The sequence below is a fragment of the Alligator mississippiensis genome, chromosome 1, assembly GCF_030867095.1.
Source record: "Alligator mississippiensis isolate rAllMis1 chromosome 1, rAllMis1, whole genome shotgun sequence".
In the NCBI taxonomy this organism is placed as follows: domain Eukaryota; kingdom Metazoa; phylum Chordata; order Crocodylia; family Alligatoridae; genus Alligator; species Alligator mississippiensis.
The window spans coordinates 332,651,012-332,673,657 of NC_081824.1; the positions used below are offsets into that span (position 1 = coordinate 332,651,012).

Below are 22,646 nucleotides of genomic sequence, written 5' to 3' on the forward strand. Positions count from 1 at the left end.
GGTCACGATTTTTTTTTCCGCACCCTGCTGACGGGAGTGAAGTGCGGCTGTGGCGATGCTGACAGCCCTGGGGGTGGGGGAATGCCTCAATTTTCTGTGCACCGCTGCCGGCATTGCCCCTGCAACCCTCATTTGGCTCATGACCCAGGGTTGGGAACCGCTGAGCTAGAGAGAATGTAGAGAAGAGCTATGAGAATGATCAAGCAATTGGAATGGAATTACAGTGAATAGCTGGAGGATCTAGAATTGGAAATCTTTAAAGAAAGATTAACAAATAGGCTTCTGTTCAAGCAAGAATTTGTTAAGGAAATCTGGAATGGTTTTATGCAGAAAATTTAACTGGATGATTGCAATTGTCTTTTCTGGCCTTAGAATCTATGAACTTACTTCACTGCCTGTGTCTTTGTGTACTCCTTATGCCCATCCTTTCTAAGTACTCCAGGTGTGAGCCTATCTTTGTCCCAACTGCGTTTCTGCAACTTAATTAACCTTGATAGCTCTTCTGGCTCATCTAAGTGAATTTGGCATTATTGCACAATAATATAATCCATAGAATGACTTTTCTATCTCTGGATGAGGTCATTTCCCCTCTTGATCTCATGGGAATTGATTGCCAACAGTAGACACTTTTCTGAAGTGTTAAAATACATTTGAGCCAGAACAGAGAAACCTTTTTGGTTAAGCTTCCACGCCATAATTAACAGGGGCTCCTGTGATTTGTCACTTCATTGAATTCTTGTAACTTATTAAAGCATAATGATAGACAGCCTTTTGCATCAAGCTGACAAAAAAGTGTCACACTGACAAGCTGAATATAGCATTATGTATGCAAGAATATTCATTGATTAAGAACCACACTCCCCCTCATACCATATACTACATTTCTATTCATATTAATAATAGTACTGCCTGTAATTTCAACATTCTGTTTTGCCTGCAGAAAGGGAGGAAGTTGGTTGTTTGCATAACAAAAACTACTTATTCAAGGAATTTTCCTTAGGAATTTTGAAGCTCTATCCAGTTGATTTTGCTTTTTCTTTTTTTTTTTCCAAGTAAGAAACTCAAATGATCTTACAAATAATTAATCCTCAAGCCCTACCATCCAGTTTAGACAGGGAAAATAAAATAAATAGTTCAATATTGCATAGAAAGGCTATAATGGAAAATAAATCTCCTTACTTCCACTGCTGTGGTTTATATACAAGATATCCTTCCAGCACATATGCCAAAGGGAATTCAGTTAATGGTTTATATAAGTCCTACAAGTGGTACAGTATATGGTTCTCAGATGGTTACAGTTTGTGCGAAGAATAGAAGAATAAACAATCTTAAAATGAATCTGCAGGGAGAATTACAATGAATCTTACTTAAAAGCCTTTTAGCAAAGCTATTATTCCCTGACAAACATGATAAAAATGGGGAGGGAAACAAAAGATCATATGGCTGAAGTAATTTCCATGTATTTCTATACCAAACTACTTCTTCAGCAATGCAGTGAAGTCTTTTATTCATATCAACACACATATACATACAATGTGAATACAGTTTTACAACAATTATTATATACAGAACAGGAAATATATTAATTCAGTAAACCAAATCAATGTATTGCTGCACATGCAGGCACATCTGACTTACACTAAATAAGAGCTGTAATATTCAAAACCTAATAAAAGATTTTCCGGCAAATTCTAAGTCCTGACTTATGGCTTGAAATGGTAATATGTAAGCAGAGTTTAAATGGGAAAACCTTTCGGAAATTTAATAGTCATTTAAATATGGATGTTCGTTGAAGACTAGATCCAGGAGCAACGGTGGCACACAGTTCTTTCATGCAAAGCTCATGTAGAGAGTTTTAGTAGGGTAGAATTTTTTACAAACTTCAACCATTAGTGTATTCCCTAAGCGAAAGTAATTTGAAAACTGCAATGTATGCAGCATATGATCAAATACTCTTTTCCAGCAAGCATTGTTTAATCAGGGTTTAACGTCTTGCCCATCACCCTGGTCCTCGAACACCTCACAAAATTATGAGGTGTACATGGTTGAACTTTCTCAGTAGGGAAAAAAAGTATTTTCTTTAATTTGGCTTTCTTTTATATTATTTCCCTTTTAAGGGTGCTTGATTACCATAAAGGGTAAGTCACATTGAGGTGGAAGAAACCTATTGCAGTATTCAAACAACCTGGTCTTGTGGCTGTGGTATGTCATCATCTTGGGTAAAGGAGCAAAATCAGAAAATTAACTCAAATGAATTGAAAATCTTCCATTCCCTTAAGCAAAATAAATTAAATGAATGCACCTGGATATCAGTGAGAGAAAGTGACTGGGAAAGAGAACAGCATTAGAACTAATAGTTTCCTCTTTCATGAGACATCTGTCAGGTTTGTATTAGCATCCAGTGCCCTTTTACCTAGGCCTCTGCTAGTTTAATAATTGAAAAATCAAGATTACTACTGATTTACATGGAAACTTCTGATCTTCTCTTCCTTAGTTAAATGGAGCTCTATTTAAATCATATGTAGGAAGCATAATATAAGATAGAATTTTCCATGACATGGATGAACAGGACTTGTTGGGGTAGAGTCAGCATAACTTTTGTAAAGGGAGGTCAAATGTCATCAATATGCTAGATTTTTTTTAAGTAGTTAACATGCATAAGAATCAGGGTAATCAGGTTGACATGCTATATTTAAACTTTCAAAAATCTGTTTTTTTAAGTCCTCTGTCCTGTAATTAGGCTTTCATGGCATTACAGGGAAGATCTGCATATGGACTGGCAAGTGGCTAAAAGGCAAAGAGCAAGTATTGTCAGTTCTTAAAACAGAAGAAAGGAAAAAGTGCCTTAAGGGTATTTCATGGGGGTTGTTATGTTCTATGGATTCATAAATTTGGAAAGGGGTAAAGAGTGTGATGCCCAAGTGTACAAGTGACACCAAAATATACAGGGTCATAAAAAAAACAAAGCTTAATGTGATAAACTGAAAAGGATTATTAAAAATTGAGTGAATGTGTAACAAAATGGCAATATTAATTTAATATTGATAAGTACAAAGTGATGCATTTGGGAAAAATAGAACAATATTGTGTATCTGGAATGATTACATTAGCTGTTACTATTCAAGAAAGGGATTTGGGAATTATTGTGGATACTTCTCTGAAAATATCAGTTGAGTGTTCAGCAGAAGTCAAAAGGAATTACTGAGAAGGGAACTGTTAACAAAACAGAAAATGAGATTATGCCACTGTATAAATCAATGGTACGCCAACATCTTGAATACTGTGTGCATTTCTGATCTCCATTTCAAAAAACATATAGTAGAGGTAAAAATGTACAAGGAAGGGCATCAAGGATGTTGTGGTGAGCTTCTATATGAGAAGAGACTAAATAGGCTAAGTCTTAGAAAAAAGACAATGGGGCAAGAAGGGGTAGATAGAGGTCTATTAAATCATAAATGGTGTGGAGAAAGTAAGAATTTACCATTTACTGCCTTTCACAACACTAGGGCCAGGTATAGACATAACATTTTTACCAATATAAGTGACTGGAAACCAGTCTAAACCAGTAACAAAACAAAAGTTTGGTGTATATAGACTGGTTTAAAAATGGTAGAACCCAGTCCAAGAAAGACCTTAATCGTTTTAGGTTAGACCGGTGTATCAAACTTCCCCTATTGATTCAGTTCACCTAGCTATTTAAGTTAGATCACTGTGTTCTGGCATCCCAGGCACCTTTGCAGGCCCCTGCTACCTCCCTTCCCCCCAGGGAGCAGCACTATCATTCTGCCTACACTTAGCTGCTCTGGTTGAGCACCCTCCAGGCCCTGCTCCACAGCTCTTCCAGACTTGAGCCAGAAAAGCCCCTCTCTGAGCCCTACCTCCTGCCTCTGGCCAGCCATTAGTCACAGCCAAGCAGCAGGGTGGCAAGGGGAAAAATGGAGGCTTGTGTGTCTCCTTCATGTGCCCCAGAACCTGGTCACCCATGTTCCTGGGCCACACCTTATCACCAAGCACCCCACAATGTACACACACACCTGAAACTTTGCCAAGGAGAACCCCCACAATCGAGCACTGCCCCACATCCCGGTCCTGGCTCTCCCCAGCCCTGCCTCCTGCCTCTGGCCAGCTATGAGTGGAAAATAAAGATAACTGATTCATAACAAATTTATTCTATGTTGTGTTCCAGGCTCATATGGTAGGAAGTAGGAAGTGGTATGTATTCATTTGAGCATTTGTAGATAAACTGCATTTATATTATACTAGCTAAATGCTTTAAGACACATTTAATTACTACTACAAGGAAGGATGGTTTGAGGTGACTGCGGCATGACCCCATCTTTTGCTGGGTAATGGGGAGAAGGGGAGCTCTGCCAAGGAAAGGATTGGGTCCCTTGGAGTTCTAGCACCAGTGGCAGCTGGACACCTCCAGAAGCCTGGGAGGCTTGCACTAGGTAGTGTGCCCAAGGTGGTCCCTGACCTCTTGTCACCTCCTGCTGTTCACAAAAGCTTTGAGGGGTCTGATACTTCCCACAATGGATCCCCCTTCCCCTGCTGCCCAGCATGAGCCTCCCAGGCTGCCAGGTGTGTCCTGCCACTAGCTGCTGCTCACAGGAGCTCCAAAGGGCCTGATACTTCCTCTTACAGAGTTCTGGGGCCACTCCTGATTGGCTGTCAGGCATGAGCGAACATATCCCCAACCCCCTGCCATCAACACAGACTCTCCCCTGTGCCCAGCCCTAGGCTTCCAGGAGAACCCCAAAGTGGGTCACCATGACACATCCAACAGCCCAGCCAGCAGCAGGAAGGGGGGGTGGGGGAGGAGTCATGCCATGATGACCCTCTCTGGCACTCTCCTGGAAGCTTACAGTTGTGTAGAGGTGATGGCAAGGGACTGGGGGCATGTTTTTCTGTTCCCAGCAGCCCATCAATGGTGGCCTGGGTGCTTGGCTGTGCTTGGCATTGTCTGGCAGACCAAGAAGCCCACAGACCCTGCTGAGAGGCATGCAGGGGTGGCCCAATTGTGCTGTCCTTGACCAGTGCAAACAGCCTATGTGCCTCCCCCAGCAAAGAGCGAATGTGTATTCTGTTCTAACCTGTGCTTCTTACAGCAACTGGTGTAGGTTTCATCTATTCAGACTTGGGCTTTTTGAATGTCTGTACCTAGCCTAGAATTTAGGGACATAGATACAATTATTAGGTAGCAAAAATAAAACAAAACAAAAAGGAAACATTTAGGTCCCCCCTTGAAAGAAAAGGACCTGGGTTAAAGTGAACAATAAAATGGATCTGAGTCAGCAGTGTGCCCTTGTTGCCAAGAAGGCTAACAGCATACTGGGTTGCATTACTAGTAGTGTTGCCAGCAGATTGAGGGTGATTATTCCACTCTATATGTGAGTGATTAATCCCTTCTATTCAGCACTGGTGAGGACACATCTGGAGTACTTTGTCTAGTTTTGGGCCCCCCACTATAGAAAGGATGTGGACAAGTTGGGGAGAGTTCAGTGGAGGGGAACAAAAATGGTTAGGGGGCTGGGGCACATGACATATGAAGAGAGGAGGGAGGAACTGGGTTTGTTTAGTCTGCAGAAAAAAAGACTATGGGGAGATCTGATGCCCTGAAGGGTGGTTCCAAAAAGGTTAGAGCTAGACTGTTTTCAGTGGTGAAAAATGACGGAACAAGGAGTAATGATCTCAAGTTGCAGGAAGGGAGGTTTACATTGGATATTAGGAAACACTTTCTCACTTTGAGAGTGGTAAAGAACTGAAACAATTTACCTAGAAGTAAATTGGTAGAATCTCCATCCTGAGAGGTTTCTGAAGCCCAGTTCAACAAAGCCCTGGCTGGAAGGTTATAGCTGGGGACGGTCCTGCTTTAAGTAGGGGATTGGACTGGATGACCTCCTCAGCTCCTTTCCAACCCTAATTTTCTGTGATTCTATATAATTAGCTAATAGAATTCATTGTCCTAAGATATTGTACAGTGTAATAGATTAACCACATTCAAAAGCTAATTGAAACAAACAAGCAACAACAAAAATATATGTAGGATAGTTTTATCAGTATGTATTTAAACCTAATAATTAGGGTACAACCTCCAATTTAGGACTTCCTAGACCTCTGAATACTATAAAGGAAGAGATGCAAGGGACATCTGAAATGACCTTGCATAAATACTCTTTTTCTTAGCATCCTCTCTCTTCCAAAGTGAGATATAGGAAACTGCTAGATTTGATTTAGTGTGGCATTTTATACATTCTTATTTTCCATATCATTTTATGTGTGCATGTACATATGTATAGTGCAGGGAGAGAGTGGTCACTGTTTTAAATAACTATCTTGAATCAAATCTACTTTTCAGCTCCTAAACGGGGGGGAAGGGGGATCCGAGTGCTAAGTCATAAATTCAAATTGACCCTACTCAGAGCCTGCAAAACTGCTTGGGTACTTAGATTCATTTTCCTTTTGACCTGAAAAGATTTCAAGACTTCTAGATTTAAGCTACTATGCATGCTTAGAAGTAGATCAGTAACCTAGGTTCATCACTCCTTTCTAAGGTTTATTGAGATCCAATCCTGCCAAAGATGTATTGGAAGGTGTCAGTTCAACTCCATGTATGTAGCTTAATACAAAGCTGTATCTTGAAAACAAAATTAGAGAAAAAGCCACTCTGTTTATATTAAAAACAAAAAATTGAGAAGCATGTGTGTTTCATGCTTTGACATAGGGGCTGTAAATTTCCTAGGAGGTTGCCAGCATGCTAGGGATTTGACTTTTCTTTCCTGGGAAGTTTCATCCATATTTTACTAGATTCCACTTATGTTTAGTGTAGGTTGTTACAGCTTTTCAGCTAAATTCCTGAAAAGTTTCTCTACAGTGGGACCCAATGATCTCATGAGGTCCCTTCTAGCCCTAAACTTTTGTGAATCTGTAAACTGGCTTCATTCCCCCACAACTACTATGTCTTCAGTAAAGTATGCATAAAACCATATCATTAATTTCAGGATGAAAAGACAGATTCAATAGCTGTACATTTTTTGAGCACTAGTCATCTTGTCCACTAAATGAAGGAGGGTTCTATGTACCATAATGTATACATTCAACGGGGCAAATTAAGATGATACAAGCAACATTAATTCTCATATTTTTTGAGTACTTGATTTTGCAGCTTTAGCATTCTTTTAATGAAAATTTTGGCTGCAGTATTTATATACTGTAACTTTAGTCCTAAATAAGGCCTATTAAATCCTATTAAGAACACTGTCCTTTCTCAAATGTGTTTTACAAGCTGAAATATACTGCTTGAAACAAGTTACATTTAAGTACTTACTACAGTGTGATTATACTTGTCTAATACGTACATCTGTAAATAATGTTACTTTTTGGTAACATAAACAGCATTGATAGTTGGTAACATACGATCTTCCTTATAATTAACATATGGATCCTTCTATTTATATCTATGCGGACGATAAAGCAAAAAGCTGTCATTGACCAGGACAGACTTAACATGTAAAACTGCTGTGTCAGTCCTTAGCTGTTGAAAGCATTTTAGTCATAATACAAAATAGGGCAACTCTCTGTAAAATAAAACTAGTTTTCAACTTGTCAAAAATAATTTGCTACCATTTATAAATGTCAGCCAGGTGATATATAACCCTAACTAATAACCTATTAAAGTAACACTGAAAAATGTGTCAAATTTGTCAACCCAATGTATGTTTTATTTGCATGTGACTGAGCCAATACCACGTAGTAAAAGACAGATGACAAGAACAGCATGACATAAATATACTGCTTATTTCCACCTAGTTACCACAGTGTTTCTTGCTGTACATAAATTATTTCATGGTCTCTTGATTATATTATTTAATTCAGATTCAAAGAGTAAAATGCATCAACAATCCATAAAGCCAAACCACACATATTGTTTTCAGTGCCTGTTGTTTGGAGGAAGACAAAGGTTGGTAGTCTAGATAGATTAAGGTATACAAGAAAAAAAAATCAGTAACTCCCATAGCTAATCAAAATTATATCTCATTTGTGTTTTTAATCCCCTTTTCCTGTACTTAAGACCCTTCAGAATTAGATTTTCAGAGTTGCTGCACTTTGCTTTTTTATGTTCCACACAATTTTCCACATATATTAGCTCATACTGCTTCATTAACAGCCACAAGAAAGCAGTCATGCAATATTACTAACTTCCTTTTTTTCTAAAGATTGACTAGTTCATGAGTCATTCCCCTGACCAAGGAGCTAGAGCCATGAGATTATTCCACATCTCCTGTTATGATAGATTTGTATCAAACTGCTACACTAAACTTACTGAACATGTTGAGTCAACAGTTCTAAATTTCTGTTTCAAGCAGAAATATTCAGGAAATTCTATAATGAATTTCCGCAGTGCTGTAACAGTTGTCTCCATATCTCATCTTTTATTAGTCTGCCACTGCTATGGAAGTTTTTGCCACTCAGATCTAGAGAATAATTCATTCTGGAATTTGAGCATTTGACCATACAGGCAGGCAGGCCTCTTCCAAGGAAGGGGAGATCTGTCTTTTCTGAGCACATAAACAGACAAGGGTGTGATACATTTAGTTGACAAAATCCCTTCTGTTAATAGCTGGCAAGACCTAGGTGAAGCAGGTAAGAGGTATCAAAGGACAGAGTTGGTTCCCGGAGTTGGCTTCTGGTACATTTCAGTCCTTTTTCAGCAGCCAAGTAGAAAACACCAGGGAGGGGTTTATGGCTCAAGAGAAACCCTGAAAGTGTGAGAATAGCCTGGGAGTATGTCTCAAAGGCTTACCTGACCACATCTGGGGTCAGGGTATGGCATCATAACCATTATGTACCATTATGTTATTGTTTAACCTGAGTAGCTCTTCTCCCCTTCCCAATCCCCTTTATTTACCCTGGGAATATATTCACAAAAAAATAATAAGATCATCTCTTTACTTTCATTTATCTAAACTAAAGAATTTAAACTCTTTTAATCTCCATTTTTAAAATAGGTTCTTCATTCCCTTAACTATTTTAGTGGCCTTTATTTGAAACTGTCCAGTTTAAAATAATCTTTTTTTTTTAAATATTGGCTACTAGGACACTGTATGCAGTATTCTAAATAGAGTCTTTCCAATGCCTTGCACAGTGGTGATACTTCCTTGTCACTACTGAATATACCACTCCTAATTAACATTCAAATACCATTAGCCTTGTTCATGGCCACATCACATTGGAGCTTTTTTTTGATTATCCAAGTATCTGATGAAGTGAGCTACAGCTCATGAAAGCTTTTTCTGTATTTACTTTGGTTAGCCTACAAGGGGGGTGGCCAATTATTTTGGCTAGAGGGCCACTTAACAAGTTTTCATGAGGCATGTAGGGCCACAAAGGTAGCACTGCCCCTTGATAGGTGCCCCACCCCCTGGTCACCATCTTGTGACTGGAAGCCCCACCCCCTAACTCCTGACCTTTGCCACTGGAAATCTCTGCCCTTGCCCAGGAGTACTCCTTTTGGGGGTGGGGTTTGCTTGTATATTGTGTGTGGAGAGATGGAGGTGGTAGGGGGAATATGTGGTTGGGGGGGTGTGGGGTGTGGGTATGGTGCAGGTGCAGTGTGTGGGGGTGTAGGAAGGGTATGTGGGTATATGTGTGGGTGTGGGATGTATGTGGGGGATGTGGGTGAGGTGTGGGGTGTGTGTGAAGCATGAGTGTGGACATGGTGCTGGCCAGGTGTATGTATGGGTGTGTGTGAGGTGTAGATGTGGATGTGTGTGTGGCTGGGGTGTGGAGTGTGTGGGATTTGGATGTGTGTGGGCATGATGAGGGGTGGGGTGTGCGAGGGGGTGCATGTGTGGGAAGATGTAGGTGTATGTGTGGGGTGTGGCTATATGTGTGGATGTGTGTAAAGGGTGTGGAGGGTGTAGTTGAGGTATGGAGTGTGTTGGTAGGTAAGGTCGGGGAAGTGTGTGTTGTTGAGGCTTTGCGTGTTTGTGTGTGGGTATGGTGGGGATGAGCTATGTAGGTGTGTGTTTGCATGGGGTGTGAGTATTGTTGGGGTCAGGGTGTGTGTGTGTATGTGTGGAAGTGTATGGTGGGGTGTGTGGTTGGGTTGTGGAGTGAGGGACAGTGTTGTGTCTGTGTGTGGGTACAGTGGGGGGTAAGGTGTTTGAGGGGCTATGGGTGCATGTGTGGGGCATGGGGTGTGGGTGGTCTGGGTGTGCATGTGTGGGGGGTTTCCCCCAGCCCATTCTTTGTGATGTGGCTCAGCCCAGCCTCTTAACAGGTGGGGGAAGAGGAAAGAGATTGATGCTACTTGCCTGGCTGGCAGCACACTGCAAAGGGCAGGAAAACAGCTGCCACTGGTGGGCAGAAACAGAAGCTCCTGTGAGAGGGGAGGGGAGGCAGGGAGCCAAACTTGGCACTGCTGGCTCTCTTGGTCTCTGTCCCACATCTGCCTGATGGGGCTGCAGCAGAGCCAACGCTGGCTCCTGCTGCTCTTGCTCCTGCTTCTCTTATGTGCCTGCCTGGCAGGGTTGCACCAAGTACACGCTGGCTCTTGCTGCTGCTTCCCCACTCCTGCTTGTCCTGTACCTGCTCCACAGGGCTTTTTGAGCAGTCAAGCTCCTTCATGCCCCCACCCCCCTCCAGCCACACACTCTCCTGCCTGACACAAACAGGACCAGAGTGAGACGCAGGGAGAGCCCACCCCACTCTCCTCAACCCTGCAGCTTTCCCTCTCCACCTGCTGCCCAGAGCGCTGCAGCAGGGACAGAAGGAGGAGTCACTGGAGGCTGGGGGAGCCCAGCAGTTCCTTGAGCAGCAGCAGCAGCAGCAGCCCAGCTCAGAAGTTGTGCCAGCTGGCAGAGCTGGCGCCCTCCGGCAAAGGAGGCTGGGAGTGAAACACACTCTGCCCTGGGCAGGATTCGGTCCCATACAGAGCGCAGCAGGGGCAGCTACCAGGAGGGCCAGATACAATTAACTGGTGGGTGCCTGCCTCTGGGCTGGATCCAATCAGCTGGTGGGGTGGCCTGCAGGCTGTATTTTACCCATCCCTGGCCTATAGGGTATAAATTACCCTGTCTTTTAGTTGACTTCAAACTAACACAGCTATGTCTATCCAAAAAATAACCAGTACATCCAAGTCATGATCATCGCCTGCTGGAATTTACTATCCAGCGCAGGGTGGTGAAAGCAAGCAGCAAGGCAGAGGTCCTCGACTTCAGGAAGGCTGACTTCTATTAGTTAAAAAGGTTAGTAGGAGAGGGATTGGGGTCTCGGAGCTTTATAAGATGGGAGTCCAAGACAGATGGTTGTTCCTCAAGGAGGAGATCCTCTGAGCTCAAAGGGAATCAGTCCCAATACGTACCTAGTGGGGCAGGAGTGCTAAGAAGCCCCCATGGCTCAGCAAAGACATTGAGGGATGCCTGAGGGCAAAAAAGGAGGCATACAAACAGTGGAAGTAAGGGGCTATCACAAAGGACAATTACACCACCATTGCTCAGTTCTGCAGGGAAGCTGTTAGGAAGGCCAGGGCAGAGATGGAGGTTGGGCTAGTGACCAGAATTATGGATAATAAAAGTCCTTTTTCAAATACATAGGAAGTAAGAAGAAGGCACTGGGTAATGTGGGGCCCCTACAGGATAGGCTTGGCAATCTGGTGATTGTGGCAAACGAAAAAGCTGACCTTTTTAATGAATTATTTGCTTCCATATTCCTGAACAGGGACCAGGACATCTTCCCCACTAGAACTGCAGACGGACCCAGGGGAGGTATCGTCATGCCTAGGGTCTGGGAGGACCTAGTTATGGAACTTTTGGAGGGGCTGGGCATGTTTAAATCACTAGGTCCAGATGCTCTTCACCTGAGGGTGCTGAGGGAATTGGTGGGGGTCATAGCGGGGCCCCTGGCAGAGCTCTATGAGCATTCGTGGGGCACTGGCCAGGTACCAGAGGATTGGAAAAGGGCAAATGTGGTCCCCATTTACAAGAAGAAGAGAAATGAGGACCCTGGCAATTATAGGCCAGTCAGTCTTACCTCGGTCCTTGGGAAGACCTTTGAGAGAATTATCAAGGAGCACATCTGCAAGGGCCCACCAGGGGAAGTAAATCTCAGGGGCAATCAACATGGGTTCATTGAGAGCAGGTCCTGCCTGACTAACCTGGTTTCTTCTTATGATCAGGTCACAAAGTCCCTGGATGAGGGTGTCAGGGTGGGTGCCATCTTCCTGGACTTTAAGAATGCCTTTGAGATGGTTTCCCACCCCATTCTCTTAAAAAAACAAGCGACTGCAGCATTGATGCCTACAGTCAGATGGGTGGCAAATCGGCTAGATGGTCACACCCAGAGTTAGGGTTCTTCCCTAAACACATGACTAGGCACTTCATACTGATTAATTGTCAAAGTTGAGTAAATTCAGAAAAAAAGATAATATATTTTACAGATAATGGGAATGTCTGCAGTTTGGTGACATAGGGAAAACTAAGAGTGTAATTTCTCATGTATCATAATTCCCTATAAAATTTGCCTGTAGATAAGGTAGTTCATAATGCCATAATACCTTCATCCCACATTTTATTCTCTCTTCTTTTCAAGTCTGCAATGTTCCGACTTCAAAGCCAACATATTAGGTTAAATCATTGATTGTGATTAGAAATTCTTACTAATGCTTACTCTGTTTTACATCTGTGGAGGCAGGTATTGCAACCCAGTTCACAACATGTTTTCACTGATTTTTGAAGATGATCAACAACTTCAGATCCTCTCTCTCCCCGTTATGACACGCATCCAATATAGTGGTGAAAATGTGGCCTTAGGTAGTCAGAAAAGACAGAAGAACACACACACACACACATGCACACATACATGCACACACACATGCGCACACACAGAATGTGGAAAGCATAATTGGCAGCATATGCTGTAAATGGGAGACTGTTAGAGATTTGATTCAAGTTATTTTATAGCTCTGAGGTTTTTTAAATGTCCAAAATCATAAATCCCTTGTTCCATTTGCTCTAATTGTGTCAAGAACAAGTTCTTCTACATTAACTTTTCAAAATTAGCATCATTAATAAAAATCACATGTAGGTTTTTGTCCTCTTCACGGTGTGAAAAAAAAAAAAAAAGACTACACATTGTGGGCATGATTTTACAGCTCTTACTCTCAGTAGGACTTATCCATGTGGGTGAAGACTGAAAGATCAGGTGCTTTGTTGCTTGCAAAGGTACACAATCCTCACATATATTTTAAATTTGAATTTTAGTACAATTCCAGAAGAAAAGTTTGCCTACATGTAAAAAAGCTAGGATAGTGTGGTGGGTAAAAAAATTGTTTTAAAAAGGAAAGCTAGATTTCAAAATCAGGCTTTGTTCCAAGTTGGAATGGAAACAAATATTTCTAAATTCTGAAATCATTTGGGGATGATCAAAACATTTTGTGCTAATTGTATCTTTTTAATCTTTCTAATATATGATGTAAAATAAAAAGAAAAATAAAGAAATCAATCTCAAACTGGGTTGTTCCTGTTCAACATTGCCAAATATAAATTTTAATCCCTTGCTAAATAATAAAGAATGCTTTGTATTTTGTGTCACTAGTCTAGTCAGATAAAACTAAATGGGTCTACTCCCAGAGGTGAGACCTGATATATATGGCACTAGATTCTTTGTGAAAAAAGAAGAGGTGCAGTCCCTGAAGACCCTCAGTGCTTTTAACCTTTTGTAATAGAGAACACAAGAGGTTTCAGAACAGAGCAGGGTCCAGTAGTTACACTGAAGATGGTATATATGTTATTGTTTGTTATGTAAGATGCATGTTGCCTCACACAGGATATGCACTGGACTTGCATATCTCGCATGAATGAGTCAGTGGGAAGATAGCATCTCCCTCCCCCTGTCATTAAGCTAGTACAATTATCCTCTGTAATTAAAAGTTGATTCTATGTCTTTGATCTCCCTCCCCATGCCAGTGTATTAAGACATTTACACACAGAGCTACATACCTATTTTTTGGCACAAAAGTTTGGGCAAAATTGTTTCATAATCATCAGGGATCCTAGTATTCTCTGATAAAAATAAAACCTCCAATTTTCAGATTTAAAAAAGTAACCCAAAATCCACATTTTTTTGTGATTAAAATGAAACCACTAATACGTATCCATATATATACACACATATACATATATATACACATACATACATATATCTATATCTATAGATAAATGTATCTATGTATGAATATGGATATGCAGTAGTGGTGTTTCATTTCAATCACGGGAAAATATGGATTTTGGGTAACTGTTTTTTAGTCTAACAATTGGGGATTTTTTTTTTAATCATAGAAAACTAGGATCCCTGATAATCATCAACAACTTTTGCAGTTATGCCTTTTGCCAGTTATGCCAAACAGTTCACAAGGTAATAACAGAGAGACTGATTAGTCTTTTTACTAAGGCTACAACCATGTTGAATACTTATGTTCCCTTTATTTTTTTCTTTCATATACTAATAGTTTATCAGTTCCTAATGCCTATTTAGAATCACATTAGAAAAACAAGTTTAAAACTGAAACTTAAATGCAATTGCTGTTCAGATGAATACTTGAGTAATATAAGGTGAATAAGTACTAAAATATGCACATAGAAACTGCTGACACATTTTCCCCAGATGCTAACCTTTCGAAGTGTTATATAGAAACTCTGTAACTCTGTATAATTGTAAACATTACAGAAAAAAATTTCTGCTCATTAAAATCAAAACAAAACAAAACACCCCTCACATCTAGTAACTATAAAAACTGTCTAGTGCAGCAACTATAAGGAGGGCTAAAAGTTATTTAGATAAAGGTAATATTTTTTTCTACTTGTCTTCTTAAGGCCTTTCCCTGCAAATCCTGATAAACACAAGCACTTTCAGAAGTGAACTGAAGCACATAATTAAGTAGGATTCTTCCTGGGCCAAAGAACTAATTTATTTACCTCCTCAATGTATCAGTTAGATTGCCTCCTTTTATTCCCTCCATTGACTTCATGTTTCTGACAACCTCTCATTCCATTTAACCATCTTAAACGTCCTATGTGTATCTACTTGAATTTTCCCCATTTCCACATCTTTTCTGTCTAGTGTATTACAAATCTTTCAAAAATTAATGATGCCTTTCTTTCTCCCACTCTCATTACCCTTACCATCTCTCCTGTTGTTCCAAGTGCTTGGAAGAATACCCCTATTCACATCTGGTAAACCATCTCTCTCACTCCTTTCTGAAATCTCTCATTAAAACACACTTTTGTCCACAGGAAACCTGCCTACATTTTCAGCATCAATGATCTGTGGGCCTTCGCATGCATGAACTGACAACCTTAATTAGATGGGAATACTAGGCGATGGAAGAAGACACAGACTTTAAGAGCAGTACTCACCAGATTTCAAGTAATTTGATGATATCCCTTTAGAGCTCCAAGTTCATCATATCAGGATGTAGTTAGTAATATTCTGCACTTTAAAAAGTATTCCATTTACAATTAATATGACATTTGTAAAAAAATGTTTGCTGTGGTTCTGCAAAATAAGCATTATCTTGCTTCTGTGCATTTATTAAAGATTATATTGTCAAACTCAGTTTTTAGTAATTGAAGATATCACAGGGGCTGCCAATCTACTGAGAAATACTTTCTTTCCCTGTTTTTGTAGTCTCTGAATTGTCATTTTCACATAATACAGGGGCCAAGGATTCAATTTATTTTACTTAATCATACCAGGCCTCTCCATCTTTGAGACCATTCAAAACATGTTAGAGCCTCATCACACATTTACTTGTAACTGTTGCAAATCATTGGAAAATTTTGATATATTAAAATTAGTATTTGATGTCACCTCAAAGGGAACAGTTTTACAATGCCAGTCACCAAGGAGCCAGCAAAGAGGGACTGCAAACAGTGTAAGAAATTTGCAAGCAGTTTGCTGGGAACAAGAGGAGGAAGAGGGACAAAAACCAGGCACTAGATCCTGCCCAGGGAAGGTAAGTGACCCACAGCTGCCTGTTCCTTTGGTTTGTTTTGTGGGTTGTGTGTGTTTGGGGTGTGTGCTTTGAGAAGCTTGGAGTATTACTGGCTGAAAGATTGCTGTCTGGGCCTGACAGAAGCACCAACGAGGGGGTGGAGCCAGCCTAGGCCCAGCAGGGTATAAATGGAGACTCTCTGAGCAACAAGGGAGCTAGAAAACAGGGACTGTAAACAGGATAAACAGTTTACAGGTCAGTTCACAAGTCAATTTGCTCCCCCCCCCCCCCCCAACCCCAATCCCTCTTGAAGGGAGCGCCTTTCAGCTTGGTGTGAGGAAACCGGAAAAAGGAACCTTTTGGAGCCAGTGAGAAGTAAACAGGCCAGCTTCCAGGTGAGTTTGCTAGGAAAGGTGGGCTTGGAAGAAGGATAGTAAAAGAGAGAAGGCAGATTAGGAAACCCAGGAAAAAGGCTGGAGGATATCACAATGCCAGAACCACTGTCACTGGCTCTGTTTGCACCTGTGAGTTGTCTCTCCAGGCAGGCAAGCTTCTTTGAGTAAATCTGATATCTCTTATTAGAACAACTCAAACGGTTGGAAAAATTCTTCTTTGCAAGCTTTTGGATACAAGTACCCAAACATATTTATACCCAAAAGTTTGCAAAGAAGATTTTTTCCAACCTTTTGAGTTGGTCTAATAAAAGATATCAGATTTATCTAAAGACCTTGTCTGCCTATGTCCTCTGACCAACACTTCTACAACCTATACCCTTTTCTCCAGGCAGGACCACTCATGGTTGAGTCTTGCACCCAGGTCTGGGCTTGGCATTGTGGGGACTGCAACTTGCAGGTTCTTTCCAGTGACAGCCAGGTTGGGGGGGGGGTGCTTGCAGTGTGAGCAATGCCTCCTTCTGGTGCCTTGGGGAAAAGCCAAGAGAGCCATGGGAAGAGGTGGTGAGGCTCCTAAGCATCCTCCACCATGAGGAGTTCATCAATTCGATGCTGGAGGAGATCTTTGGGTCTGTGGAGGAAGAACTGCCAGAGGTAGCACTAGAGAAGAGAGAGGACATGGACTTCCAGGAGGGTGGAACCTGGAAGCTTGTGACCTCTGGCAACAAGCAGAAATATTCACCTCTACCCATAGCAGTTTATCTGGAGAACAGATATGCAGACCTAGCAACAGAGAGGGAGGAACATATTCCATTGGTGGAGGAGGACAGGTCAGGCCTCACCAAGGTGGGAAGAATTATGACAACCACCACCAAGAAGAAGCAATGGGTGGTGGGGTGGTTGGAGTCTCTTCTGCAGGAGACAGAGGGAGCCATCTGGCAACATGACCTGTTGTCTCGGAATGTCTGCTGCTTGTCCGGATCCTGGATCTGAGATGTCAAGGGGGGACTACTAAGGATCATCTGGCCCTCTGACTACTGCCTCATGCTGCTCATCCATGTGAGAACCAATTATACTGCCAGAGGAGACCCTGAGTGGATCAAAGGAAACTACAGGGCTCTGGGTAAAAGGGCGAGGGTGTCTGGGACTCAGGTTGTGTTCTCATCAATTCTTCTGGTCAATAGAAAGGCCCCAGGCAGGAACAGATGCATCCTGCAGATCAACACCTTGCTGCACAGGTGGTGTTGCCAACAGGGCTTTGGCTTCTTCAACCAGGGTATGTTGTTCCAAGAAGAAGGATTTCTGGGAAGAGATGGGATCCACCTGATGAAGAGAGGGAAGAGCATCTTCACAGACATGCTTGCTAACCTAGTGAGGAGGGTTTTAAATTAGGTTAACTGGGGGATGGAGACCAAAGCCCTGAGGGAAGTGGGAGACCTGGAGGAAGAGCGAGCAGGAGGGGGAAACAGGGGAGGTGTCCTCATACTTCCTGAGAAAACAGGGCAATTGAATAGTTACCTTAGGTGCTTGTACACAAATGCACAGAGCCTGGGAATCAAGCAGTAAGAACTGGAAGTCCTTGCACAGTCATGGAACTATGACATGAATGCAATAACAGAGATTCGGTGGGATAGCTCACATGACTGGAGCACTGTCATGGGTGGGTACTAACTGTTCAAGAAGGACAGGCAGGGAAGAAGTGGAGGAGGAGTTGCACTCTATGTAAAAGAGCCATATGCTTGCTCAGAGCTCTAGTATGAAACTAGAGATAGGCCTGTTGAAAATGTCTACGTTAAGGTTAGAGGGGAGATCAACAAGGATGATGTTGTAGTGGATGTCAGCTATAGACCAGCAGGCCAAGAGGAAGTGGTGGATGAGGCTTTCTTCAAACGGCTAGTGCAAGTTTCGTGATCACAAGCCCTGGTCTCATGGAGGACTTCAATCACCCTGACATCTGCTGGAAGGGCAATACAGCAGTGCACAGGCAATCCAGGAAGTTTTTTGTGAATGTTGGGGACAACTTCCTGGTGCAAATGCTGGAGCAGACAACAAGGGGACATGCTCTTCTTGACCTGCTGCTCACAAACAGGGGTGGATTGGTGAGAATGTAGTAGTGGATGGCAACCTGGGGAGCAGTGACCATGAGATGATTGAGTTCAGGATCCTGAAGAAAGGAAGGATGGAGAGCAGCAGAGTAAGGAACCTGGACTTCAGAAAAGCAGATTTCAACCTGCTCAGGAAACTCATGGGCAGGATTCCCTGGGAAGCCAGTCTGAGAAAGAGGAGTCCAGGAGAGCTGGTTGTACTTTTAAAAAAACTTTTACTAATAGTGCAGGAACAAAAAATCCAGATGTGCAGGAAAACTAACTAATCTTGCAGAAGACCAAATTGGCTTATCAGGGAACTCTTCAATAATCTAAATCACAAAAAGGAACCTTATAAGAAGTGGAAACTTGGACAAATAACTAGGGAACAGTATAAGAGCATTGCTCAGACGTGCAGGGATGACGTCAAGAAGGCCGAAGTGAAATTGGAGCTGCAGCTAGCAAGGGATGTGAAGGATAACAAGAACAGGTTCTACAAGTATGTTGGTAGCAAGAGGAGGATCAGGGAAAGTGTGGGTTCCTTAGCGAACTGGGGAGGCAACCTTGTGACAGAGGATGCAGAAAAGGCTTAAGTGCTCAATGCCTTCTTCAACTCGGTCTTCACAGGCAAGGTCGGCTCCCAGACTACTGCACTGGGGAGCACAGTTTGGGGAGGAGATAAGCAGCCATTAGTGGTGAAAGAAGAGGTTAGGGACGACTTTGAAAAGGTAGACATATATAAGTACTGGGGTCAGATGGAATGTACCTGAGGGTGCTGAGGAAGTTGGCTGATTAGATTGCAGAGCCACTGGCCATCATTTTTGAAAACTCACGGTAATCAGGAGAGGTCCCGGATGATTGGAAAAGGGCAAACATATTGCCCATATTTAATAAAGGGAAAAAAGAGGATCTACACAACTACAGACCAGTTAGCCTCACCTCAATCCCTAGAGAAATCATGGAGCAGATCCTCAAGGAATCCATTTGTAAGCACTTGGAGGAGAAAAACATGATTTAGGAACATGCAGCATGGATTCACCAAGGGTAAGTTATGCCTGACTAACCTGACTGCCTTCTATGATATGATGGCTGGCTCTGTGTATGTAGGGAGACCAGTGGATGTGGTATACCTTAATTTTTATCAAGCCTTTTGTTACAATCTCGCAGGCAACCTAAGGAAGTAAGGGCTGGATGAATGGATTGTAAGATGGATAGAAAACTGGCTGGAGCATTGGGCTCAGAGGGAGTAGTAATCAATGGCTTGCTACCTAGTTTGCAGCCAGTATCAAGTGGAGTGCCCCAGGGGTCGGTCCTGTGGTCAGTTTTGTTAATTGACTTCATTAATAACCTGGAAGATGGCATAGAGTACACACTCAGCAAGTTTGTAGATGACACTAAGCTGTGGGGAGTAGTAGATATGCTGAAGAGTACAGCTAGGATTCAGAGTGACCTCAACAAATTGGAGGATTGGGCCAAAATAAATATCATGAGGTTCAACAAGGACAAATGCAATGTTCTGCATATAGGATGGAACAATCCTAGGCACCGATACAGGCTGGGGGCTGACTGGCTGGGTAGCAGCTCTGCGGAAAAGAACCTAGGTGTAACAGTGGACAATAAGCTGAATATCAGCTAACCGTGCCCCCTTGTTGCAAAGTAGGCTAATAGCATACTGAGCTGGAGCGATAGGTGTATTGCCAGCAGGTAAGGGAAGTAATTATTCCCCTCTTTTCAGCACTGGTGAGGCTGTATCTGCAGTACTGTGTTCAGCTTTGAGCCCTCCACTACAGAAAGGATGTGGACAAATTGGAGGGAATCCGGGGCAACAAAACTGAAGGGAAACAAATGGTGAGGGATCTGGGACACGTGACTTTGAGGAGAGACTGAGGGAACTGGGCTTATTTAGTTTGGAGACGAGTAGACTCGGAAGGGATTTAATACCAGCCTTCAACTACATGAAGGGAGGTTCAAAAGAGGATGGTGGGAGACTGGTCTCAGTGATGGCAGATAACAGAACAAGGAGCAATGGTCTCAAGTTTCAGCAAGGGAAGTTCACGTTAGATATTAGGAAGGAATTTCTCACTAGGAGGTATTAAAACCCTGGAACAGGTTATCCAGAGAAGTTGTGAAATCTCCATCCTTGGAGGTTTTTAAGCCCTTGCTAGACAAAGCTTTGGCTGGGATGATCTAGTTGGGGATGCTCCTGCTTTTGAGTAGGGTGTTGGATTAGGTGACCCCCTGATATCACTTCCAACACTAATTTTCTATGATTTCATGAGGGCACTTAACAAAGGCTAACCTGCTTGAATGTGCATCTGATTGGGTCTTAATTGCACTTAGTCTTAAGTTGAATGTGTGGCACCATGCTTACAGAAGTTTGAAAAGAGAGTTAATTTCTCCCTCATTGATTTTTACATTACTACATAAACTCTGGATCAATAGAACTGATGGGTCACCTGGAAATGGTATCCACTATCATATCCACAAATTGTGTAGACAATTTAGACAGTGCAGTTAAGGATCAAGGGAAAAAAAAAAGGTTGTGGACCTGATCTAACTCAGTGGGAGGACATTGGAATTGATATTGCTGAACAGCAGCAGATGGGAGCTATCTATCAAGTCATTCATATAATTAAGAAAACAATCACCAATAAACAATGTTGCTCTCATAATGGTATCTTCCTAGAATTAAAATAGCAATTACAATTAATATGGGTATTGTCAGGCTGTTGCTCATACTGATTATTATGTTTGAAAAATGACCATATTCTGCCCCTTTCCTAGACAGAGGTTCTAAAATAATGTGTTTTGGCTATATAATCATCTTGCATGAAAGATTGATTTAATCTCTTCCTTTATGCAATACTAATCCTTGAGCAAAATGCTCACCTCATCAACCTTAAGATGGGAAAGTCATTTTATACAAAAATCAAGGTCTCTCAGGGAGTGTGTGATATTCTCTTGCTGCTTCTGTTGCTATACCAATTTTTTTTTTTTTTTTCCCGTCTTGTAGACAGGAGCATACATTTTAATGTTATTTATATGTTGTAGAAAGTCATCAGCAATGCTTCCGGGAAAATCAACATTCAATCAAAATACTCCAGAAAATGTGAGCTCTGGATGAAGGTTATAAGAGCACTTATGGTGGAAATGAACTAGCCGTGTGAGCCACATCTGAATGTTACATTGTCTATTCAGAGGAAATAGTATCATGATGTAATTTTTTTTTTTTTTTATTACATAGAGAAGTGGACAACCTCCGAAGTTCTTGGCATTCAAAGGGCAATATTTTGAAAAACTATCTAAGTCACTTTGGAACAAATATTTCATAAAGTTAATAGATTTAATAGATTTCTAGGGTCAGAAGGGGCCTATTAGATCATCGAGTCCAACACCCTGCTCTGGGAATATTCTGTTCCCTTGCACTGTGACCGAAAAGATGTCCATGTTCTCAGACTTATTTTTCCAGAGTGTGATGAAAGGAAGACTTCTAGATGTTGGTCTGAATTCAGAACGTTGGATAATCTTTGCTGCTAATACCCTTTAGAGTCTTCCATCCCCTAATTTGTTCTCCTTCTGTTGCAAGACAAAGTTGCAATAGTTTGTCCAATTAATTTGATCCTCCACACCTGAATATGAAGCAATAAAAAAAAACCAAAACACCATACTTCAGCAAATACAGAATGACTTATCTCATAATTTCACACATAATTATCTCCCTGCTGGCTTGGTGATACAAACCTAATCATACAGAGAAATTAGCTGCAACATTTTCAAGGAATTATATCAATTTGTAGTATTGTTTGACAAATACTTCTGTTTGTTTTTTTTAACTGATTACCATAAATTCTAATTTCTAGGTGAGTGACTTTAAATATAAAATATTTTCATCAACAGAAACATAAATCTCTTACTTTCATCTTATGTTTTAGAGACATCTCAGCATGTGTGCATTAAATGAATAAAAACAAGCCAAATTTGAACACACTTTCAGGACTCCATCTTGAGTAATGTTACTGGTATGACTTGGCTATTTTACTTTCAATGTTACTGAAGTATAATTAATAGCCTATAGTTTTATAGTGAAGTAGATCTAGAAGCCTTTAATTATTGAAATACAGTATACTAGGAATGATAGCTACATACTGTATTTTCTTGTATACAGTATGTCCCTCA

The 22,646-nt window shown here is 41.6% G+C and overlaps 1 long non-coding RNA gene across 1 annotated transcript in view; it reads left to right on the forward strand.

Moving 5' to 3' along the window:
• The window catches only part of LOC132250170 (uncharacterized), a 41,085-nt gene extending 18,752 nt beyond the window's left edge, over positions 1-22,333 (forward strand). Inside the window, exons 2-4 of the long non-coding RNA XR_009461796.1 lie at positions 15,294-15,426; positions 15,878-16,015; positions 21,522-22,333. This is a non-coding gene — a long non-coding RNA (uncharacterized LOC132250170). The remainder of the gene's footprint in view (positions 1-15,293; positions 15,427-15,877; positions 16,016-21,521) is intronic.
• The last annotated feature ends 313 nt before the right edge of the window (positions 22,334-22,646 follow it).